This window comes from Euprymna scolopes, chromosome 13 (assembly GCF_053919585.1).
Source record: "Euprymna scolopes isolate OS-2025 chromosome 13, ASM5391958v1, whole genome shotgun sequence".
Lineage (NCBI taxonomy): Eukaryota > Metazoa > Mollusca > Cephalopoda > Sepiida > Sepiolidae > Euprymna > Euprymna scolopes.
Window position 1 is genome coordinate 84,975,508 of NC_136494.1, and position 23,067 is coordinate 84,998,574.

The following is a 23,067-nucleotide window of genomic DNA, read 5'->3' on the forward strand; positions in this document are numbered from 1 at the left end:
TTCAATGATCTGCTCTATCCTAAATTTTACGTGTGCAATTATTTATATCTGTATGAGTCATATAGAAAATTACAGCTCAGAATTTATTGTGATCTCTGATTTACAGGTGTTTGAACTGAGTCAAGGGTAAAATGGAGCTTGTTTAGTATCGGGTAATGACCCGGGATTTTTGTATTTGAAAGGACGCACACCACAAGAGACTTTGATCAAAGGAAAAACAAAACGCATGCTAATGATGGTCTTATAATAATATGATCTTGTAAAATGTAAGCATCGGACAATCAAATATGGCCAAAAATTTATCGAAACAGCTCCTGGGCTTGAGCGTTCCTCTTGTGCCATCACTGAGGCATCTGTCAGACAAGTTGAAGCTGACATTCACGAAGATAGACGCGTGACTATTTGACAAATAACCCAAGAAGACAACGTCATCATAGGGTCTATAGAAACGATCATTCATGACCGTCTGAATATGCATAACGTGTCTGCTAGATAAATTTCCTGGTTGATGACATATTTCCAGAAGTGAGAACACGCCGAGTTTGCGCAGATAAATAATGAGAGGTGTCAAGAAGATGTGTACAGGTCCTTAAAGGCTGATTACACAGAATGAAATCTGGATCTGCCACTATGATCCAAAGACATACTCCTAGTTAATGTAGTGGACGTACTTGAAATTACCATCTCTAAAATAGGCAAGCTCACAGTCGTCTGAGGCTTGAACGTAATAGTGATGACAAATTTTCTAGTAAACATTACTACAAATACTTGGAGAGATTATGCTTGACTTTCGACCAAAAAAAAAAAAAAGGAAGCTACCGAAATCAAGAGGTGAGGCAGGATCAGCAATGTAATCATCCTACTACAAAACAACCCTCCGGTCCACAACGGGAATGTCGCCATATTAGAAGCATTTATGCTTCTGAAGTCTCTATGATCCTCTCCCAACCTCTTTATTTCCATAACCTCACGCCATTTGACTGCACTCTCTTCACGGCTATGACGCTGTTTGAGAACAGAAAGCATTTCTTAGATGGTTCAGCCGTAACTTTCGAAATTATTTGACTGAAGGACCAACCTGGGGTGTTCTACAACAACCGTCTTTAGAGCTCGATATGACAATAACAGAAAAGCGTAACCCTTGGTAGATAATATAAAAGTTTAATTGCTATACTTTTATGATGAGTTAGTCAGGAGCATTACTTATTAAACAGAATCCGTACGCAACGATCGACTTTACGACGGACATATATTTATTGAACAGCATGAACTTATCTAAAAATGTTATTCAAAAATTGTTTGCTGAATAGCGTGCTGTCGTTCAATCGCGTCGGCTTGTTTAAATATTTATTGATTCGCATTAAGCAGATTCCGATATTTGATGGATAAACAAACAAACAAACAAAAAAACAAACAAATAAACAATACAAACGGTGTTCCTGTTGAACGGTTCGTTAAGATATCAAACAATTCACGATGATGAAAACAAACAATCGTTTTGAAATAGAAGTTGTCGCCATTGTTGCGTTACAAATTCAATTTAAAGCTCCGTTTATTTTTTTATTCTTTACATTCACTTGCAATCGACGGAAAACACGTCAAAAAATGGGAAGCGCTGTAAGAAGTCATTTGAAACTGGGAATCAATGATGGAGAACACCACTTGCTGGTAAATGACTAAATTGGCTCGTTTTGTCGAGAATTACTTTCGTGGTTGTAACGCGGATGCAATTCCGAGGTTATTTATGATTTTGATTGTTTTTAGATGCATGATCGAATCTCTATTAGAAGTATGTCCGTCGATGGGTACGGCCTCAGATTAAAATGATATTTTGGGGAAGGGTTTCAATTTGCAATATCATTTCGATCGCTAAACACACATAATTAAAGAACACATCCCAGAAATATGCGTTACTGTTAATGACTAAGTATAAATGCGTGTATTTCATTTTAGAAAGTAAATCTTAACAGTTTTTAGAACTGAACTACCTATACAGGATATTATCATCTTATGCACGCTAATTTACCTGTAGAAAACACGTTTTTTACGTTAAATAAAACCAGTAAAAATGCTACAAAATGTAAAGAGTGTCACGCTTTCTGGTCTCTTTTTTACAAAGGGCTCATCACTTATCAAGTTCCGTAGGCCATTCGAGGATAAGGGCTTCTATGTGTACTGTAGTCATTGGGACAAAAGCGTAGTGATCGTCAGTGGTTAAATTTGACATGATTACATTATTTAATAGAACACTTTAACAAGAACTTGTTTACGTTGAATTTGAATGCTACAAGGGGGCAGTTCTAAGAAAGATGGTTTGCGCATAGAATACACGTTTGGGTTTACGCACCAAGAAAGCGCGGGGGATTTTTTTTTTATGAAATATTAGCAAGGATTGGATCAAATATTTAAGCTCAGTCAAATACTTGCCATGAAAATAATAATAAATCAGAGACAAGCTCGCAGCGTCTCTTCTGTAGGAAAGAGGTTGCAGAGAAGAGAAAAGATCATCATAAACCAAGTCGATTTTGAATTCTTTTAGCTACCTGATGCGTAACAGTCAATTATATGGAAAGCCACTTGCTTGGATTTTTTCTGGCTGTCAAGAACTTGTTATAACTGTGAAATCTGCTGTCAATCCCAACACGGTGACTTAGTTTGCCGAAGCAGAAAAGAAAACTAACAAATACAGCTTTATAACAAACTTACGTTTAGCCTCTCACAGTTCAGCAATCAAAGTTTCTCAGCACCGATATCTCATTATTTATGTAAGAGATTGTATGAATGATATCAACTTAAAGGAACAAGCACAAAGAGACTTGTATATCTTCCAGCTCATCAATCTAGTTAGAATCTGAGACAACAACATGTCCATCCCGACGGAGACTCGAAATGTCTAGATTTGGAGGAAAAATAACAAAACTAAAAAAAAATAATATTTACGATATGTTCTTTTGCTTCAAAATATTAGAGTACTTTTCAGATGTATTATTTAATAGCGTTATATTTGTTTGTTGTAAAAATATAGTTAAACCACATACTTTATCATCAGTAAACGTTTAACTAGAATAAAATTATATCTACAACTATGTCGAAAGTTTGTTATTTTCTATATAAACTTATTGGTAGTCACTTTCCAGATGCTAATAGAGTTAGAATATATTTTCTGATTTTAAACCAATCAGATGGGCTTTTTGAGTACTAAATATTTTTTCCTAGTCGTATAGTTTTTCTAATCAGAACGGAATATAAAATTGTGAAATAACTAGATGCAATATGTTGTGAAAGCAAATTCAATTATTTTCGACTCTTAAAACCATTGCTAACGTTTTGACAAAGTTTTCTCATTTATTAATTATTTTTACTAGCGGGACCTGTAGTAATTTCACAGCGGACATTCATATGTTATATACTGCTGTTAGCATTCTGTAGATATTCCGCGTAAATGGAGACACCCTTATATTATTGTAGTTCTTTTTTTAAAATTGCAAATAATATTTATTTAAACTAGCAGGGATGTCAGGCGAAGCCCGGTAGTAAAATACGCTTAAATATGATATTTTAATTTTTGCAGATTTCTTATATATTATTATAGAGTTAATGTTCTATCGATTTTGTTGCGATTTTAAAATAAATAAAAAAATAAAAACATATCTATATGATTTGGGTGCATCATTTGCATCGTAGCCAAAACCAAAACTTATGAATATATATATATATACATATATATATATATATATATATATATATATATATATATATATATATATATATATATATATATATATATATATATATTGAGTACCGAAACCAAAATTTATAAATAATTATTTGTAAAATTATTTATAAAAAAAATAAATGAATTGAGTGCCATCAGCTATAATCGAAACCGGAACCAAAGCTTATGAAGAATGTTTGGTCGTATTAATATATAGACTAGCAGGACCTGTGGGAATTCCGTAAATTCATATGTAATATATTGATGCGGCATTCTGTAGATGTTCAGTGTAGATGGAGACGCTCTGATATTATTGTAGCTTTTTTTGTTAAAACTGCATACGTATTTATCTAAGATGGCGCGAACGCTCGATGAAGCCCGGTCGTAAAGTACGCTTAAATATGATGTTTTAATTCTTGCAGATTTCGTATATATTAATTTATTTAATATTCTATCGATTTTTAGTTGCGATTTATATATATATATATATATATATATATATGACTTGGGTGTATTAGCTTGCTTAAAACTGAAATAAAAACTTATGAAATATATATATATATATATATATATATATATATATATATATATATATATTCTATTCATAAAAACAACATCCGAATACACAATCTGATGAATCTTCTGAGAAAATTAAAGCTTCGTTTTAGATTTCCAGTGAGGTATTTCGATATAATAATTTTGAATGTATTATTTATTATTAATGCAATATTCTCCATTTCTATATATAGATAGGTTATTGAGATTTCGAAATCAGACACATTTCTCCAAACATTTGTTACGTTTTAAAATGTGACTAATGGCGAACGGGCGGACAAGCGAAAACATTTTACATATTATACCTTTTACATATTATACCTTCAATATTCCCCGTTAGGTTCTGTAAATATATAAAAAAAATAAACTTATTCTAAGGTGGTTAGTTTTCTAGATTGGTATTTCGTTTATGCAAAATTTCTTGCAACTTCTTTTTTTCTTCGTGCTTATTAATTTGAATGTTTCTAGCACATATACATTGTTAAGCGTCTTTTTCAATCACTCCTGAATAATGGTTTGCTCACAGCGCTCGTCTACTGTCGGGAACACATACAAAGCACTTTATGAATAAGTATATGCAAACAAATCACTTGCGAACAATTTCATAGAGACTCACTCAACATTTTAATCGAAACTAACTCCGAGCGAAGAACTTTTGAAAACTGTATTTTACCATTCAAATAGCAAACAAATAGGAAATACAATCTACGGAAATGTTTAATGGTTTTGTCGTTTATTTAAACCTTCCCAATATATTATTCAAATCTACCAACAAATAGGTATCGAGTAACATTTTATCGATGCTTATATGGGTTTTATTTAACTAACACTACGGAATGACTATCTATTGACGGATTAAGCTTCATTTAAAAACTATTAAAATAAATAATGTTACAAATTAACAAATAATATATTAAGCATACAATTGCAAAAATAAAAAACATTGTCTGAACTTTAAAAAACGTAGAACTTTCTATATTATTTTTGATTGTTTCTTAGGCTACAATGGAAATTCTATAACGTTGAATCTATTTTAACATAAAATATCCTATTGATAAGAGGCTTGATAATTAGGCCTGGGTTTAATATGTTTCGATGGGGAACGCCGTAGGAGATAATACGAAGAGCATGAAATTATCAAGAAATTGTATTAAAAGAAAGTAGAGAAAGAAATAGGTTGACAGAGGATGCTTCCTTGCGTCGCTTCTTTTCCCACTTCTCACGTAGATTCCATGAACAAAGCTTCTTTCTTAGAACTGCACGCCTGTGGAAAGCTTTTTCTTAGAACTGCACGCCTGTGGAACTCTGTTCCGTCTGCCTGCTTCCCTCCTGACTACAACTTGGATGTCTTCAAGTCCAACGTAAACAAATTCCTGATGAACCGCCCCCTTAAGTAGACACTCTAAAATATCCACACAAACGTACTATACTTACAATAACCCTTATCCATGAGTGGCTTCCTGGCCTTGATAAGTGGTGACCACCTTGTAAAAAAAAAAAAACAAAAAAACGTAATGTTGCTAGTATCAGTCTTTTCTACAAATACTATTATGATATGTGTTTCTCCGAATTGTCTTATTTACTCCCTGCTTACTTTGACCCAACTCGTTTGACTCATTAGTTTAGATGTCTCCATCAATTCGCTGTGATGATACTAAATTTTAATACAGCTTCCTATTCAAATAGCTTTGTTTCCAGGTCTGCACAACTGTGAGATTTACTGCTCACTGTTTTTCTTCTATCTACAGCCTTATTTTCTTCAAGACTAACATCAATAGAGATCTGCAATAATCAGCTTTCTTCCTGGTAAACTCCTTACATCAAGTGGCTTCATGCCTCCTCTCGAGAAACGACTTGTTTCTTGACCGAGTTGTGACTTGCGAGGAAAACCGGGTTCTTTACGAAAACCGGCGACGCTCAACTGAGTGTTAAGCCGCTGACGTCCCGAAGCCAGAGTTGCACTAAAATCAGGCCAAAATGACTGTTTGGTAGTCTGCGACCGGTTTCATTTATTATAGTTTTTTTTAATGCAGGCGAAATTATTACAGCAGATAAATACTGTCAACTTGAAATACATCACAAACATCACAACACCCAGCATTAGTCAATTAAAAGGCACAATTCTCCTCCACAACAATGCACGTTGCTAAACCGAATATGCAGAAGTATAACGAATTTGGCTACAAAACTCTGCCTCATCGGCCATACTATCTAGATTACTCACCTACCGACTAATACTTTTTCAAGCATCTCCAAAACTTCTGTTAAAAAGACTAAGTGATATCATAAACGCGTTCAGTGATTCCATCGCTTCCAGACAGCAAGATTTTTAGATTACTGGCATAAATACACTTGTTTTGCTTTGACAGTAGTGTGTTGATTTTGACAGCGCCTATTTCGATCAATAACTTGTTGTTTAAGCCGAGATATGTTCATTTGAATTAAAAAGTTAAAAACCGCAGGAATTTTTTTGTCAATCTTATAGTTTATATGAATATGAATTAAAGCTTCCATATATGTATTTAGTATCGGTCAAAGTTCAATTACTAAGAGTTCAAATATTTATATCATGCTTAGAGAATAAAAACCTCACGTTATCAATTTTTATATACGAGCATTTCTACAAAATAACTCAATTCCTAAATTTACATAATAGTAACAATGTCGAATACAAATAAGTATACTAAAACTGTATGACTTTCAAGCACTAGTGATCATGATCATACAAAAATGAGTCAAACTCAGTTCAATTTTAGATCATACTGAATAAATCCCAGATCTCGCATGAACATATTCCTATCTAACAGTATAGAAAAATAGATCAAAGAGAAATGTATGTTCTTTTCAATTCCTAAATAAAGTACTTAACTTTATATTTAGTCTTCATTCAAGTGCTATGTTATGTAAACAGATTATTTTAAAATTCTATTACTATTCAATAGTACGTGAGGCGTTCCCACAGTAAGAACTATTTTTTTCGCTCTGATAGATAAGAAAGAATTGCAGATTGCATCGTTCTGCTGACTTCATTTATGTAGTTATGTCCTCTCTGTTGCAGATATTGACGGTGGTAGACTCTATGAAAACAACCCGTCATAGACGTACGTTTGAGATGAAGATGCGACATTGGATTCTATCAAAATTGGATCACAATTTTGCTCGCTTTAATGGTACTACCCCCGTCTTTGTAGGGTTTCAACTTTTTTAGTTAAAAAATAGGAAGCCTTACTTTGTTACGACCCTCGTATGATAAAGTGCGCTTTGGATACCCATATCCAGCCATCATTTATTGCAGATAAAAGTGCATTGAGAATGGTGCTGACTATATTGAAATATAACTTCTGAAGCACAAACCGCAGCTCGTTTTAATGGAAATATTCCCGTCTTCGTAATTCTCAACAATTTGAGCTAAAAAATAGAAGGTTTACGTTTTTATAAATCTTCGTTGTAAAACAGTTCAAATGAAACTTATTACTTTCACTTCCTAACTAAAGTAAATGAGATTATATTTAGTTTTTCTTCAACGGATATGTTAAGTAAACAAATTATTTAGAAATTCTAGCACAATTTCAAAGCACACTCCACATGATATGACCGGCTTTTACTTATGTAGTTCACACAGACATTTAAAATATAAGTTTTTAAAACAATACAAACTCAATGACGATTCACAAAACATAACCGACAGAGAAGTGATCCATCCTATCTTGAATTATATATTGAACATTAGAAACGATATGAACCAAAAACTATCAGGTACATTTGTTAGGCACCATATTGTTCGCTGCGGAGCTATTGAATATATATATATATATATATATATATATATAAACTTATTATAATTGAAATAATAATGTAATTTAATAAAAAAAAGTTGTTTCTTTTGAAACACTTATATACAAGTTTAATTGTTGAATATTTATTCCCGAAGGATTGTTCATATTCTAAAAGATGGAATATTTAGTGTATATATCCATACTTCTATAAATTTGTTTTTTTTTGTGTGTATTAATATTTATATTAAAAACACTTTTATCTATTTATTGAAACAAAACATTTGTTATATATGGGCTGTGGAATTACATTCATCTGTAAAATGTCTCGCTTATTTGCATATACTTTTAATCATTCATTTTAATTAATTCCCTATTGTTTTTTTCCCTTTCCTGATGCGATGAGCATCTTTAGTTTACTTTTACATGTAAATATATTCATGTATATTTTGTACATGATTTATACTTGCGTAGTATTTGAGTAAATAGGTTATAGAAAGCACATACTACTTTATATATTTTTTTATATACGCGTATATATATTTCTTTAAAAATGTTGCCTACCAAACTCCTCTGTCAGTTTTTGGTCTACAGATATGAAAGGAATATGCACGTATAATGGTTCCTGATTTAATTACTAGTTTGCAGCAAACATGTCTGCATAACTCACACATAAACGTCGAAGGAAAAAGTAACTGGTAAGCTAGATGGTTTGGTCTCGATTCTCAATGATTCGTGGTCTGATGGTGAGAGCTGCCGAATGTCAATGCGACTTTTATAGGTTCGATCCACGGCTGGGGAAAGGTGTATGTCTAGCCGAACTGATGAGTTATGATACAACGAAACAGTACTGTATGTGGATGGCAATTAACTTCTTTGGGTTGAGCACTTTGTAAATATATTTTCACTCGACGCGTATTTAAGCTATTCAGCAAAGCCCACTATAAATTTGTTTGTAAATAAGCTGATGGTTACAGCACTGTTGTTACGGGCGGGTGTGGATTTAATTGTATGTGCATGACATATTTATACACACACACACACACATATATATATATATATATATATATATGAAATAAAATGGAGGTGGAAGGACCTGGATACTCAACGTTTCGCCCGATTTATGCGGGCTTCTTCAAGAGGGATGGTCATTGACGAGAGAGTCGGAGGATTGGGGCTATATATAATGATGGGGGAGAGCAGCGTGTTTTCCTTATGTAAATTAGATGTCATATATACATGTATATACATATTTTTTTTTTTTGAGAGAAGAACTAATTAGAGTAAACTAGTGTATTGGATTACGTCTTTAATCTCTACGATATTTTATCTTTTAGACGTAATCCAATACACTAGTTTACTCTAATTAGTTCTTCTCTCAAAAAAAAAATGTATATACATGTATATATGACATCTAATTTACATAAGGAAAACACGCTGCTCTCCCCCATCATTATATATAGCCCCAATCCTCCGACTCTCTCGTCAATGACCATCCCTCTTGAAGAAGCCCGCATAAATCGGGCGAAACGTTGAGTATCCAGGTCCTTCCACCTCCATTTTATTTCATATCGTCGGATTTAATCCAGCTCAACAATCATATATATATATATATATATATATATATATATATATATATATATATATATATATATATATATATATATATGGGGACTAAAAATGATTTCAAATGATCTGAGATAACAGCAAAGGGAATACTTGATTCCCAACTACTATTATATTATTTTAAATTTCTTTAAATTATATTATTATTCCGTCTGCCTGCTTCCCACCTGACTACAACTTGGATGTCTTCAAGTCCAACGTTAACAAATTCCTAATGAACCGCCCCCTTAAGTACACACTTCATCAAATCTCCACACTAACGTACTGTACTTGCAAAAACCCTTATCCCTGAGTGGCTTCCGGGCCTTGATAAGTGGTGATTACCGTGTAAAAAAAATGATATATCCATTTTATTTGGTGGTTATACATAAAAATCTTTTAACAATATAAGGATGAGTTGATGATGGGAACATCCATAATCGTACTTTATTTCTAAAGAGTGGAGAAATAACATACAAAAAATATTTGTCATTGATATAAATATAAAAAAAAGAATATTTTAAGAAAAAAAAAATCAAAAATTCCAATCCAATTACGATTCTTTAATTAAAACAAAAAAAAAAGAAACTTTCTTTCATTTATATTTTTTAACTGTTTTAATACGAAAATTTCGGACGCTAAAATCAACGCAAATAAACATCAATAACAACCCTTATCCTCGAGCGACCTTCGGGTCTTGAGAAATTCTGGGCTTCAAGGTAAAAAAGGAGCCGACGAATTGCGGAGTGAAACATATCAACGACTTTTTAAAGAAACGAAGATTATAACATTAATCGCGTATGCGCTAATATTTGATACCTTCTTAATTTGTAATGAGTATAATTTGCGGTCTCGTTGCGTCTACGTAAACATGACCACATTGGAAAATTTGTTTCGTTACTGACTTCACTAATGCGAATTCATGCCCGCCACTTGTCTTTTTTCTGTTTTGCTTTTGGTTGATGACACCCAATTACTTTTGCACCCTACCCCGGCTTTCACATCTTTTTACGACCAGGCAACACCGAGCGCCCCCACCTGCCCCTACACCATTGTCACTTGTATTTTGCCCCCATGTTCAATTGTCATAATTTATCATATTTAAGAGGCTTTTGCGACCGGGCAACACCCCCTTGTAACCATTTTTTTACGGCTGAGTAATTCCGCCCCGGCCCCTTGCTAAATTCTAGATAAATATACATGTTATTTTTTATCGCTTTTTAATTATGTCGATTTACTGTTGATTTTTTAAAATGATAATTGAATTTAAACAAATACACAAATATTATTGATTTATTATTTTACTTATAAAACAGTAATCCACGAACGCGTTTAGTTTGACTTTGTTAGCCTTTGAACCTCAGACACTATGTTACCACATGCATTAACCGTTACCCTTAGATAAATTTACGAGTTATTTATTTATTATCATTATTAAACTAATAGCAGTTAATTGTTGATTTTTTGGAAAAGCTAGTGACCAAATCATCGTCTCCAACAAATCAATAAAAAAGCACAACAACAACCAAAACTGTTTACATCACTATTGTACTCTGCTCCAGTTTTCCTGCCACATTAGTGTTTTTTTATTGTATATTCTCTTTGATTTAGCCAGCGCTTTCTAATTTTCCAATCTAGCGATACGTAATTAGGTTTCTTTTTGTCTGATATTTTTTTGCCATTTGCTGAGTGGAAAGTTGATCCTCGTAGTTTCAATATTCCGTTTTTCAATCGAACGAATGCACTCCTTTATCGATCAGTCCGTCTATATTTGATATTCATTAGAAACCTTGTAAAATTCTAAATCGAAACAACAAAATCATAACAAAAATATAGAAAAATAACATTGGTATTCTGTTCGTTTTTCACCGTTTTCGCCCAGTACTGCTATGAACTCACATCGATTATAAATCGGAATTTACTTGTATATCGATAATTTTTGCATAGAAAACGATATTAAAATGCTATCAGCGATTTAATATCTTTACAGTTATAATAATTATCTATTGCAATCAATTTAACTTATTTCTTTTGTTTCTATAATAGGTGCATTGTATTTAATGGTAAAATGGAAAACAATAATATTAAATGCTGTACTTAAAATATAATAAGAACTAAATTTAAGAAATACTTGAAGCGGCTGAGTCGATTCTAACAATTCATCTGGCCGATTGTCGAAAACCAGCTTTTCATTTTTGAAGGACTTTGGAACAACAAAACCTCATTATTAAAGGATTAAAAAAAAACTTGAATTAATGATTAACGTATATTAAAATATTCCAAATAATGGTGCCCGGATTGATTTGGCGACTGTCAAATTTATGCTCAGGCATGGCATCTATCTAATCGAATTTTTAAAGGAAGAATATAACTCTAGCCATGCGAATATATATATATATATATATATATATATATATATATATATATATATATATATATATATAGTTCTTTAAATTTGTTTTGTGTATTGATATTGATATCAAAAACTCTTTTTTTTTCTATATATTTAAAAAGAAAATACAACTTTGTTATTTATAGGGTGTGGAATTGCATTCATCTGCAAACAATCATGCTAATTAGTTTTTTCAGTTTTTTTATGGTATGACACTCTTTACTAAAATATTACGTGTAATTATATTCATGCAGATATTCTACATGATTAATACTTGCATAATGTTTTGATAAAAAGATTATAGTAAACACAAACCTCTTTCCAGATATCTTTTCATGTATGCATATGTTTGCTTAAACACATTTAGCTACCAAACTCGTCTGTAAGTTTTTAGTCTACAGACATGAAACTTAATATATAGGGTGTTCGAACCCTTGCATAACATTATATTTGCATTTTAGACGGGGAAAATCGGCGCAGACATGTGATTAAAAAAAATGAAATTTGCGAGGTGAAGGTCGAACGCCGGCATTACGAATATGAATGCGTAACGTAATAGCTATTAGTTGATTTTTGTTTTCAATTATTAGCCTTGCAGCAAACATGCATTAATGTCAAAGAAAAAATTACATCGTTAGCTAAACGTTTTGATTTCGATTCTCGGTGATGGCGCAGGAGTCATTTATTTTTACTTTTTAATTATTACTATATATTGGGTCAAATATAATATTATAATAAATACGAAATCTACATAAATCAAAATATCATAATTAAGCGTATTTTACGACCAGGCAATGCGTGGCGGCCTGCTAGTACCCCCCATATATATATATATATATATATATATTTATATATATATATATATATATATATATATTCCAAAAAAAATATGACCTACATGGAGGTGAGACTAAAACGTACTACTATGGTTGCAAATGTCCTGAAATGATAGCAAGAAGAGACTTGATTCCAAATATTTATTACGTGTAATATCTCCCCCCCTTTTGAAATTAGGGTACAATTATGAATATCTCCAGTATTAAATAATACATAGATACTGTGAAATTTACTTCATGTATGAAAACAAAAGAAGGGAAATGTAACATATGAGAAATGATTGGAATCAAGTCTGCCCTTGCTGTTATTTCAGATCATTTTTAAACCTTAGCAGCAAGTGTGTCTTCTCCATCAAGGCCAGAGGTTTTCGGGAAATAACGGATAGTTTGTAATGCATATGCAAAATTGAGAAAACAAATGACTATGATTGAAACATTTTATGGCTGCAAAAAAGTGCAAAAATTGGCCCTGGGTTATGAACGATCCCCTTAATGTGCGATCTTAAGGGCAAATGTTACATTACCTACTACATAATATAGATCATTACCTTCGAAACGAGTGTTATTTGTTAAATTTTCATCATTTATCAAGGCCGGGAAGCCACTCGGGGATAAGGGTTATTGAGTGTACAGTAATCACTGGGATAGTATCGTAGTAATCGTTAGTATTGGAGATTTGATAAAGTGTCTTACTTAAGGGGGCGGTTCATCAGGAATTTGTTTATGTTGGACTTGAAGACATCCAGGTTGTAGTCAGGTGGGAACAGGCAAACGGAAGAGAGTTCCACAGGCGGGCACTTCTAAGAAAGAAGCTTTTTTCATGGAATCTACGTTTTGGTTTTGGCACAAATAAAGAGTGGGGGACATTTTTGACAGGAGGTTCAGCTAGACGGGTGTTTATAGTGAGAGATTGGCGATGGTTGACCAGGGATTGAAACTCAGACGAGCACTTGCCATGGAAGTAACAATAAAACAAAGACAAGCTAGCAACGTCTCTCCTGTGGGAGAGAAGTTGCAGGGAAGAGAAAAGGGCATCCCCCATTAAGCCACAAAATCTATTTTATACTCTGTCAAGACAGGATAGACTTTTTTCAGCAGCTTCTGCCCAGATGTGGCAGCAGTACTCTATCCTTGGACGTACTTGGCTTTTATGCAGATAGAGAATTGCATCAGCAGTTAGATATCTTCTGGGGCGGTAGAAGGAGCCTACCATTTTTCCGGCTACCTTGGCAACGGAGTTAATGTACGTGTTTCATTTCAGATCAGGGGTAAACGTCAATCCCAGTAGCATGTCAAAACATGGAGTTTCCCCTAGACGAAAGCCATCCATTTCAATTGCTGCCAGATGGGGATCAAAGCGTTGATGATGTAAAGATAGGGGCTTGGTTTTAGCTGCATTAAAAGTAACCAACCACCTCTTCCCTCACTGTACCACGCGCCCTAGATCAGAGGAGAAAGAATAAGAGATACCTTTGTCATTTACGGCCTTAGATGTGTTGCCATAGATGGTCGTGTCATCAGCATAGATGTCAACGAATGATTTATGTGTTTTGGGAGATGATTGATATAGATCAGAAAGAGAGTTGGCCCCAGGATAGACCCCTGATGGACTCCCCCATTAATACTGTGGGCCTCAGGCTTCTGCCCATCAACTATTACTTTTATGAGCATATCAGAAAGAAATGATGTAATGATTGAGAAAACATCACCAATTATACAGTAGCTGGAAACCTTGTTAAGTAGGCCCTTATGCCATACCTTATCGAAGGCCTTTGATATGTCAAGAGCAATTGCCCTAGAAAGAAAGCCCTTGTTGAGATATTTACTAATCCTATGAGATATAACTGTGAGCACATCAGCTGTAGATCTGGCAGAAGGAAACCATATTGCATGTCACTAAGAATATTATTTCTGCTGAGGTGGTTGACTACTTCTCTATTTAATATGGATTCCAGCAACTCACTCATGACACATAGGAGACTTATTGGTCTGTACTTAGAGGGAGACGACTTATCACCTGAATTCTGAAATAGAGGGCATATTGATGAGGTTTTCCAGAGTGTTGGGAAGCACTTCTCCTTAAGGCAACGCTTAAGCAGCTTTGCAAGTATGGGGGCAAGTTCTGGTTGTAAGCTTTTTCAGCACTATATTTGGAATGCCGTCAGGACCAATTGCTTTACTGGAATCAAGGTTCTTGATTAGCTTGGCGACATCACGCACATATATTTTTAAGTTGCATAGCGTGTTATCTGTTATAGGAGGAAATAGGGGGAGTTCATGGCCTTGGTCTTATTGGGTAGAATTAGCTGCAAAGTTCTTGGCAAATAGTTTGCCCTTGTCTTATGCTGACGAGATGACCTCAGGTCCATTGATGATAGTTGGGATAGAACGCACGCTTCTGTTCAGGATCCTGTTTGCTATTTGCCAAAACTGGTGGGAACCAAGCCGCTGCTCAGCTACTTTGGATTTAACAGACTGAGCATATAACTCTCTTGCATTTTTTTATTACTCTTTTACAGTGGTTGCTGGCAGTCCTGAAGGCAGCTTATGTCTCAGTACATCTATTAAGTTGATAGCTATGCTAAAAGGGATTTCTATACGCGATTGCAGCAGCACATTCTGGGAAAACCCATGGCTGGCTGTCAGGTTTTTCTTTGGAATTTTTTGGATGGTATGAATTGGTCTATGCCTAGAATTATCCATTCGATCACGTCTGATACTATAGACGACACGTCCTTTTTAACATGGAATGCAGAGGTAGGTCAGATATAAATGTACGGAAGCTATCCCAGTCAGCCGTAGAGTAACGATATACAGTACGGTGGAGAGGTACGTCTGAAGACTTATTACATTTCGTTTTTATCTTAACTGATAAAACCGAGTGGCCGGAAGATCTCAGAACGGAACATGAACTTAGCTCAGGGGAAGTTCTGAGAAAAAGGTCTATACATATATACATAGATATAGATATACCTATACTGGTAGCCAAATTGAATATTGAAATGCTTATATCTTTCTATGGGACGAAACTACACTAAAATTGTCAGGCTTTTTTGAAGATTATAATACTATTCTATTGTTAAATTTATGACAATTGGTAAAAAAGAACCTATATTTTCAAAACAAAAAAGTAAGCCAAAATTTGACTACATTTGTATGAATAGTGTCCTGTAGGCTAGCTTCAGTTTTACTGCTTCGGTTGTCTTCCCTATGGCATTGCCAGCCCACTAATATATACATCTATTGTATTGATTTATGTATATGTTATGTTTTAGGATACTTTATTAATGGTAATGAGCATTACAACGGACAAATAAAGACGTTTTATTGTTATATTTCAACACGATATTTTCAGATAGCAATTGGTTTTGCCAGGAAATTAAAAAGGTATTAGTTTTTGTTGTCTCCAAACTGTTTTTCTATATCTATATTTCTATCTGACACGTGCTATTTTGTGTTTTAAAGAAAGTTGAACGTTTCTAACTGTATTCATCCGTCATTGAAGAAAAAACTACCCAAGGAATGGAACAGGTAGACATAACACCCTTTCATGGTTTCTTAGATGTTTTGTTTAAGGCGGTATTGCTTTTCAAAAGAAGATGGTCTTTCTCTATCCTGCTAGAAAATTACTCGCACCATGGGCCTGTTTTACAAGGATTTTAATGGAATGTGCTCTGACGAACTCTTATCACTTGTGCTCTATCAAAGTAAATACTCCCTATTAACACGACAAGCAAAAACTCTTATACGTACATTATAGACATCCTTAGATGTCGAATACGCTTCCACTCTAATAGCTTTCTTCTTCGAACTGCTAGACTTTGAAATTCCCTGACTGTATTGATATGCAAAAGTTCAAAGTCTAACATGACTATACATTTCACGGCTCACTCTTGTGTTGTAGATATGTATAAATAACATATACGTAAATCACGATATATCCGAACAGTCAACGAGGTGGACGAGGGGTAAGGGTTTAGGCTTCTTGCCATGGGGTCCCGATTTCGAATCTCGCTAGATTCAGCCACTCTGATGAGTTGTAGGCGACGAAACACGCGTCAGTAGATAAATATAATTAAATATATATATATATATATATATATATATATATATATATAGTGTATCCCAAAAGTGAGTACACCTCTCACGTTTCTTCAAATATTTAAGCATTTCTCTTCATGGGACAACACTGAAAAAATGATTTTTGCCACAATTAAAAGTAGTTAGTCTCCAGCATATATAATAGAGTAAAGTATCATTTTTAAAACGACATTTCGCTTATAGTAGAATAGTTTATTTTCGTGAATATGGATTTCATAACAACCCCCCCCCCAAAAAAAAAATGCATTCACCATTCTGAATTTATGTTTTGTTTAATCTATTTTATTATTATGTAAGAGGACAAAATATTCAAATATATCATATACAACCTTGCAACGCCAGGTCTTTCAGCTAGTATATAATAAAAGCAACAAATTGTTCATTAAATTACTACCATCATATTATGATGCATTAGGCATATTAGATCCCCTCCGCCTGCTTCTCATCCTTCATCACTTCTCTCCTCTTTTGATCATTATGCTTAATAGTGATCAGACATATCGGAGAAGCACGGGCACACGTATTTAATCATTTGGTTATTTATATTGCCTTTTGTTTCGCCACAGAGATAGGAAGCCAAAAGATTTGCGGCTGTAGTAGAGACGATAAAAAGTTCAGTTCTTTGAATCCATTAGATAATTAGGGACAAAGCATTCGTGATAATGTTCCAACAAAAATGGTGACGATTGTAATTAATTTGTGGCAGAACATGCAAGAAAAATGCACCGAAAGCTCTCCAAACAAACGCGGCACGTTTGTAAAACAATGTGGGCGTAGCAGTGAAAAATATCAGAACTTGTCTTTACAATTCTTATATATATATTTAGTAGCAAAGGCAACTAATACATAAAAAACACGTTGTATGCGTGCGTGTGTAGGTGAGTTCATTTCCTATGGACCCCTAAAAAGCTGGGCGAAGTTTTCTGAAATTTCAGACAAATATACGTTATTTATTTGGGAGCTTTGTATCGGGATGCGTCTGAAAAGTATGGAAACTCGATAATCGATAATCGATAATCCAAAAATCCGATGAAAGAAGGCAAGACCAATTTTGATGAAAGTTAACACCTTATAAAGTCCACAAGTTCATTTGAGAAGTTTTACTACCACACAAGCAGAAACGCACGGCATATTAAATCAAAAGTAGGTTCTTTGATAAGACAGGAGTGCTTTCGAAATGGATGTTTCTGTTTAGGACATAACTGAACCATGATACTTGACTTTTTCCATTTTTAACTTATTCAAGCTATTATATAAAGACATTTTTTTTACAAATTAACAGTATATTCTCTACAGTGCATTATATACTAAATGTAATTTGGACTTAATCACTTCAGGAAGGCATGTGAAGTTTCCTTCCAGTGCACCTCACTGGATCCCGAACTAGAATAGACAATCATTCGATTTGATTGAATTATGGGTAATTATCCCCGATTTAGATGATGATAAAAGTAGGGTTTAATCTCATTCAATCCTGGGCAACGTCAGGTCTTTCTGCCAGTAAACAAATAAATGCGAAAGTGGAGTCTATCGCTTTTCTAACGATAAATCTAAAACGAACTATTTTCATTTGATACACCCTAACATATTCGACTCACCATTTATGTAAGCCTTATGCATATGTGTTATCGTTTGCAGTTAATTAATAGACATATGGGTGCTTCTACATTATTGGAACCAGATTTTGTAATCGATAGATGGAGTTCTCAGCTAAGAAAACACTGGTTTCAACTGATTCGTTTGTCAATTCTAAGAAGTTACAATGGTAGCTTCCAAATTATGCAGTCGAAAATACCTGAATATTATTAAAAAAACAAACAATTTTAAACGTGTAAGCAGGTGAAAAATTGCCGCCATCTTCGTTTAATTCGAACGGAAAACTACCTCCCTGTTGAACTCTCCTGTGTTTTAGTATCATTTTCATCAAATTCGATTTTTTAAAATTTTATTTAATAGAATGTTTTCTACTTTATCAATTTTTTGTAATTTTTGGATATACTCATCTTATTACTACGAGGAATACATAGATATAATTGCTTTTATGTAAAATTCAGTTTTAAGATTTCCAAAAATCTCGCCCCAAGTCTGTAGAAGCGTCGACAAATTTGTTTGAAAATTACATTTTTAATTAAACATGATTTGTTATTGTTTTTATAATTCAAAAATGGTTTAGGTTTTCACATATCAAATACTTAGGTTTCGCGATATTATTTAATTTCGTAGAAACATATTTTCTATTTGTGTTAGAATCTTTCATTGTTTCGAGGGACCATATTTATTTTTAACAAGTTGCTATATTCTTCTAAATTGCAAGAGTAAACACCAGTTTATTTCTTTTGTCTTTTCGGTTTGTCATATGGGCATGTATAAATAAATTTGTATAAATAAATTTGTATCGATATAACCGAAACGTTACTGTAAATATACATGGATCACTGAGGTTTCGTATTTACACCAAACACTTTAATGAAATGTCTAATATTTAAAATTAAGGTTTCAGATGTTTGAAGTCGAGAACATTGCGATACGATTAGGAGGCGATAAAGCCAGTTTGTATATGATAAATAATGACACCAATTAATTTTTGTGTTTATCAATTTAATCTCCTCCAGCGTAAAATATTTGTATTTAACGTTTTTCTCTGGCTTATAGGTTTCCGTATATTTGGTTCTGTTTTCTGTAGGCAACAGATATTTACAGATATTCGCAGCAATATTTATCTTGATCGAATTCATTCAATTGGATTTTATTTTTAAACATTTTTCTCTAAGATTAGCCGATGCTGTATAGACTCCGTCGCTATTATTTGTTACTAATATAAATAATTTCACATGAAAAATGTTTGCATTTTTTATTTTACTTACAAAAAATAAATAATTTCCTTATGACATTGATTCCGAAACGAATTATATATTTGGTCAATAACTTCTTTGTTCAAGTAATTGCATTCGATAGGTGAACGTACATTCAGTACAAAAATATCGCAGCTTCTCAGACAGTCAGTAGATTGTGGCGTCAACGATTCCAGAAATAACTGTGCCATTTCTCAAGTGCATTGTGGAACTTCTATTCCAATAGAGATACTTACGCTCATAGCAGATAGACATTTGCATATGGCGCGCTTTGGGAAGATGACTAATTCATAGTGTTCAGACATATTTTCAGTAAGTACAGGGGTGGGGGGGATAAATTTGTCGACCTACAGCACTACAGCTTTATTCTGGAACTTTTATTGAAAAATCAATTCTGTTGATTATGTAGTAGAGCTGACATCAATTCAACGTAGCAACCTTTAACCTCGATCCCTTCCTAATTACAGGTCTGGAACTGGGAGCATGTCTTTTCCACAAGCGCCGGCGGGAGCTCGACGAATACTCAACAGATAGCGGCGATCAGGCTCGTGTTGGTGTTGTAGGAAGTCATGTTTGTGATGTTCCCGACGTATGACCAAACAAAGTAATCCAGCGGCTCTAGGTTGAGGAGGACGGACGTCAGTAAAAGAAGGGTTACAAAGTCGTATCACGCCTTCTGATGCCAACCTGGGTCTCTTTGGATTGAGAGCCGTCGCCGAGTCCTTCTGCCACACCCAGGATCTTACACAGACCATCTAATTGCACAAGGGGATCATCACACTTTTCAGAACATCCAGCTACACTTTGGTGTTTACTTTTAAACTGACTTCGAAGATGTAAGGTAGCATGATGTGCCCCTCACTTGAAACCACACCAAATACCATAACTCTGGCCAGAAACTTGGTTGAGCTTTGCCTTAAAGCGTTGAACCGATCGGGTTTGTATTTTGAAGGTGCTGGTAATGATCCTGTTGTCATAACTTGGATTAGTAGAGAACTTGAGTTGTACAGCGGCGCATCTCCGATCTTGCTCCTTGAATATTGTGTCACTTTCAGACATGACAGAAGGCGCCTATCGCTCTTAGGATTTGTATAGAACTAGCCAACTAGTAGATTCTCTGCAAAAAAAAAAAAAAAAAAGAAAATCCGTTTCCATTAAACGGAAATGTAATCATGTTGTCTTTTCTAGGGTGACACTTTTATTATTTCACCCTATATATCCACTATTAACATCTTTGTTACCACATGTTATGTATTGAAAAAGAACGCAAGGCAAACAGTTGATTAAAAATGCCATTTCGGATAGAAGTGTCACAGACTAATGAAAATATTTCGAATAAATCATTGCTGACTGAAAAATCATATTTTTAACCTCAACATGACAGACCGGCAGAAGATAACATTTAAAACTTAAACTTCATAATCCGGCTCATATAACCTCTTCTAAAGATGTTTAGAAATACTTATTAATTTCATTAGTCCCATGCACTAAACTTGCTCGCCTTTCTTGTCTTTATTTTTCCTCCCGCATTCTGTTTTTCTATCGTCTTTATTATTCCATCTATCTATTTTCTCATCGTTTGATATCACGAATGCATAAATTGAGCGTTAAAAAATCTTCTTACATTTTTTCTTCTTTTTCTTATTTTACTTACATTTTTCTTTCGTACTTTGCTTATTATTTTCTGTTGAGATATCTACTTATTTTTTATTATAGTTTTCTTATTATTATAGTCCGTCACAATGTCAATAACTCCCAACTAATATTGATTAAAAATTTAGCAAGTCAAAGTAGTTAACCAGACTATTCACTAAACACCAAATTAAGATGATGGTACATAATTATTTACTGGTCCTCAAATCAAAATGTTTGCAGAAAAAAATTAGAAATAAGAAACGCAATTTTTGTAATTTACAATTCATTGCATATGAAAAGCCGCATCCTTTGTGCATTCTCTGATTACATTAAGTACATCAAACCACAACTAGAGGAGCAAAGTGGAAATTCCATTCACTTCGATCATCACGTCTGCTCTGAATATTTTTAATCTTATCGTTGAAAATACTATATAAAAATCTTGAAGCGATTGGCCCAGCGGTTATTTAGATTATCGGTAAGTAGTAACGAACATACATTTACCTTTATATATATATATATATATATATATATATATATATATATATATATATCATGATATGTCGTAGTCCTGTCTAACCGTACATATCTAAAAACCTAATATATAGTCTAAAGAAGCTTTGAGTAACAAAAAATGTATAAATAAAATAAAAAGCAACATCAGACTTAGCACTTGCATAACCATAACATAAAAAGTCTATCTTATGTCCTAATGTGTGTGTGCGTGTGTGACGCGTTGTATTTCAGCCTACAGGCAATCCACCCAGGCAAGTAAGGTACCGAAATGAAGCTTATGACCCAGCGTATGTTTTAGTGATATTTATATCCATGTGTGATGTATGGAAATGCAAAAATATGCAAAAAAATAACGATTTACTAAATACCGTTTTTTTTACTGGATATTTTTCCGGTACAAGGACTCAAGTTTGCCCAGCTTGGCAAACTTGGGTTCTTTTAATTACAAAAGAATATTCACTATATAAGGATGAAAAAAAGGATACCATAACTTCGATTTATATATATATATATATATATATATATATATATATATTTATGTATATATATATATATATATATATATATATAGTAATTTATAAAATATATATGGCGATTAAGCTACACTGAATATTCTGCGTTTCATCCACTATAGGATTCGTCAGGCTTATGCGCGAATTCTGTGGTTGTTTCTTGCTTTTATATATGTTGAGGATTTTTAGTTAGCCAATCAGCTTTCTAGTATCCACCGCGCCCCTTCCTATCAGTGTAGCTTAATCGCCATATATATTTTATAAATTACTAACTAGCTCTACCTACGTATTGGGCACTTTTGAAATAACTACTTAAAGTTTACGCATAAATCTATACTTTCGTATATTAATTTTATATGAGTAAATGAAGTAGTTATATATATATATATATATATATATATATATATATATTGTATTAAGAGTTAGGTAGACATAAATTTTATTTCAATAAACCGAACCATAAATACTTTAGTATTCATGAATAACTTATTGGTTTTGTATAATTTAATAGATGCATGTAATTTAAACTACACGTATATTTGTGAACATTTCTATATCACATGGACATAAATTAA